Here is a 4,166-nt window from a genome sequence, read left to right as displayed (position 1 = left end):
ATTGGTGTAATTGTGTGTCTGTGTTAATGGGTCACAGTGTATGTCTTTGTTACTTGGTGTCAGTGTATGTCTGTGTTACTTGGTGTAAGTGTGTGTCTTTGTTACTTGGTGTAATTGTATGTCTTTGTTACTTGGTGTCAGTGTATGTCTGTGTTACTGAGTGTAAGTGTATGTCTTTGTTACTTGGTGTCAGTGTGTGTCTTTGTTACTTGTTGTAAATGTGTGTCTGTGTTACTTGGTGTAAGTGTGTGTCTGTGTTACTTGGTATCAGTGTATGTCTTTGTTACTTGGTGTAAGTTTGTGTCTGTGTTACTGGGTGACAGTGTATGTCTTTGTTACTTGGTGTAAGTGTATGTCTGTGTTACTTGGTGTAAGTGTGTGTCTTTGTGACTTGGTGTAATTGTATGTCTTTGTAACCTGTTGTCAGTGTATGTCTTTGTTACTTGGTGTAAGTGAGTGTTTGTGTTACTTGGTGTAAGTGTGTGTCTGTGTCACTTGGTATCAGTGTATGTCTTTGTTACTTGGTGTGAGTGTGTGACTGTGTTACTGGGCATCAGTGTATGTCTTTGTTACTTGGTGTAAGTGTGTGTCTGTGTTACTGGGTATCAGTGTATGTCTTTGTTACTTGGTGTCAGTGTATGTCTTTGTTACTTGGTGTAAGTGTCTGTCTTTGTTACTTAGTGTAAGGGTGTGTCTTTTTTGCTTGGTGTAAGTGTGTGTCTGTGTTACTGGGTATCAGTGTATGCCTTTGTTACTTGGTGTCAGTGTGTGTCTGTTGTACTGGGTATCAGTGTATGTCTTTGTTACTTCGTGTAAATGTATGTCTTTGTGACTTGGTGTCAGTGTCTGTCTTTGTTACTTGGTGTAAGTGTGTGTCTGTGTTACTGGTTATCAGTGCATGTCTTTGTTACTTGGTGTCAGTGTATGTCAAAATACTTGGTGCAAGTGTATGTCTTTGTTACTTGGTGTAATTGTCTGTCTTTGTTACTTCGTGTAAGTGTATGTCTTTGTGTCAGTGTCTGTCTTTGTTACTGGGTGTCAGTGTGTGTCTTTGTTACTTGGTGTCAGTGTGTGTCTGTGTTACTGGGTATCAGTGTAAGTCTTTGTTACTTGGTGTCAGTGTGTGTCTGTGGTACTGGGTATCAGTGTATGTCTTTGTTACTTCGTGTAAGTGTATGTCTTTGTGACTTGGTGTCAGTGTCGTTCTTTGTTACTGGGTGTCAGTGTGTGTCTTTGTTACTTGGTGTAAGTGTGTGTCTGTGTTACTGGGTATCAGTGTATGTCTTTGTTACTTGGTGTCAGTGTATGTCTTTGTTACTTGGTGTAAGTGTATGTCTTTGTCACTTGGTGTCAGTGTCTGTCTTTGTTACTTGGTGTAAGTGTGTGTCTATGTTACTTGGTGTCAGTGTATGTCTGTGTTACTTGGTGTAAGTGTGTGTCTTTGTAACTTGGTGTAAGTGTATGTCTTTGTTCCTTGGTGTAAGTGTATGTCTTTGTTACTTGGTGTCAGTGCATGTCTGTGTTACTTGGTGTAAGTTTGTGTCTTTGTTACTTGGTGTCGGTGTGTGTCTGTGTTACTGGGTGTCAGTGTGTGTCTTTGTAACTTGGTGTAAGTGTATGTCTTTGTTCCTTGGTGTAAGTGTATGTCTTTGTTACTTGGTGTCAGTGCATGTCTGTGTTACTTGTTGTAAGTGTGTGTCTTTGTTACTTGGTGTCGGTGTGTGTCTGTGTTACTGGGTGTCAGTGTGTGTCTTTGTGACTTGGTATCAGGGTATGTCTTTGTTACTTGGTGTAAGTGTGTGTCTGTGTTCCTGGGTATCAGTGTATGTCTTTGTGACTTGGTGTCAGTGTATGTCTTTGTTACTGGGTGTCAGTGTGTGTCTGTGTTACTTGGTGTCAGTGTATGTCTTTGTTACTGTGTATCAGTGTTTCTCTTTGTTCCTGGGTGTCAGTGTGTGTTTGTTTGTGTTACTGGGTGTCAGTGTGTGTCTGTGACACTAGGTGTCAGTATTTAGTTTAGTTCAGAGATACAGCACTTAAACAGGCCCTTCGGCCCACCGAGTATGTGCCGACCATCAACCACCCATTTATACTAATCCTACACTAATCCCGTATTCCTATCACATCCCCAACTGTCCCTATATATTTCCCTAACACCTACCTATACTAGGGTCAATTTATAATGGCCAATTAACCTATCAACCTGCAAGTCTTTGGCATGTGGGAAGAAACCAGAGCACCCGGAGGAAACTCACGCAGAGACAGGGAGAACTTGCAAACTCCGCGAAGGCAGTACCCAGAATCGAGCCCTGGTCCCTGGAGCTGTGAGGCTGCTAACCACTGTGCCAATGTGCCGCCCAGTGTGTGTCTGTGCTACTGGGTATCAGTATATGTCTTTGTTAATTGGTGTAATTGTGTGTCTGTGTTAATGGGTCACAGTGTATGTCTTTGTTACTTGGTGTCAGTGTATGTCTGTGTTACTTGGTGTAAGTGTGTGTCTTTGTTACTTGGTGTAATTGTATGTCTTTGTTACTTGGTGTCAGTGTATGTCTGTGTTACTGAGTGTAAGTGTATGTCTTTGTTACTTGGTGTCAGTGTGTGTCTTTGTTACTTGTTGTAAATGTGTGTCTGTGTTACTTGGTGTAAGTGTGTGTCTGTGTTACTTGGTATCAGTGTATGTCTTTGTTACTTGGTGTAAGTTTGTGTCTGTGTTACTGGGTGACAGTGTATGTCTTTGTTACTTGGTGTAAGTGTATGTCTGTGTTACTTGGTGTAAGTGTGTGTCTTTGTGACTTGGTGTAATTGTATGTCTTTGTTACTTGGTTTCAGTGTATGTCTTTGTTACTTGGTGTAAGTGAGTGTTTGTGTTACTTGGTGTAAGTGTGTGTCTGTGTCACTTGGTATCAGTGTATGTCTTTGTTACTTGGTGTGAGTGTGTGTCTGTGTTACTGGGTATCAGTGTATGTCTTTGTTACTTGGTGTCAGTGTATGTCTTTGTTACTTGGTGTAAGTGTCTGTCTTTGTTACTTGGTGTAAGGGTGTGTCTTTTTTGCTTGGTGTAAGTGTGTGTCTGTGTTACTGGGTATCAGTGTATGCCTTTGTTACTTGGTGTCAGTGTGTGCCTGTGGTACTGGGTATCAGTGTATGTCTTTGTTACTTCGTGTAAATGTATGTCTTTGTGACTTGGTGTCAGTGTCTGTCTTTGTTACTTGGTGTAAGTGTGTGTCTGTGTTACTGGTTATCAGTGCATGTCTTTGTTACTTGGTGTCAGTGTATGTCAAAATACTTGGTGCAAGTGTATGTCTTTGTTACTTGGTGTAATTGTCTGTCTTTGTTACTTCGTGTAAGTGTATGTCTTTGTGTCAGTGTCTGTCTTTGTTACTGGGTGTCAGTGTGTGTCTTTGTGACTTGGCATCAGTGTATGTCTTTGTTACTTGGTGTAAGTGTGTGTCTGTGTTCCTGGGTATCAGTGTTTGTCTTTGTGACTTGGTGTCAGTGTATGTCTTTGTTACTGCGTGTCAGTGTGTGTCTGTGTTACTTGGTGTCAGTGTATGTCTTTGTTACTGTGTATCAGTGTTTCTCTGTGTTCCTGGGTGTCAGTGTGTGTTTGTTTGTGTTACTGGGTGTCAGTGTGTGTCTGTGACACTAGTTGTCAGTATTTAGTTTAGTTCAGAGATACAGCACTTAAACAGGCCCTTCGGCCCACCGAGTCTGTGCCGACCATCAACCACCCATTTATACTAATCCTACACTAATCCCGTATTCCTATCACATCCCCAACTGTCCCTTTCTATTTCCCTAACACCTACCTCAACTAGGGTCAATTTATTATGGCCAATTAACCTATCAACCTGCAAGTCTTTGGCATGTGGGAAGAAACCGGAGCACCCGGAGGAAACTCACGCAGAGACAGGGAGAACTTGCAAACTCCGCAAAGGCAGTACCCAGAATCGAGCCCTGGTCCCTGGAGCTGTGAGGCTGCTAACCACTGTGCCAATGTGCCGCCCAGTGTGTGTCTGTGCTACTGGGTGTCAGTATATGACTTTGTTACTTGGTGTCAGTGTGTGTCTGTGTTACTGGGTGTCAGTGTGTTTGCTTGTGTTACTGGGTGTCAGTGTGTGTCTGTGTTACTTGGTGTAAGTGTGTGACTTTGTTACTTGGTGTCC

Source organism: Heterodontus francisci, unplaced genomic scaffold, assembly GCF_036365525.1.
Source record: "Heterodontus francisci isolate sHetFra1 unplaced genomic scaffold, sHetFra1.hap1 HAP1_SCAFFOLD_83, whole genome shotgun sequence".
Lineage (NCBI taxonomy): Eukaryota > Metazoa > Chordata > Chondrichthyes > Heterodontiformes > Heterodontidae > Heterodontus > Heterodontus francisci.
The sequence above is the reverse complement of the archived record's forward strand: the minus strand, read 5'-3'. Positions refer to the sequence as shown.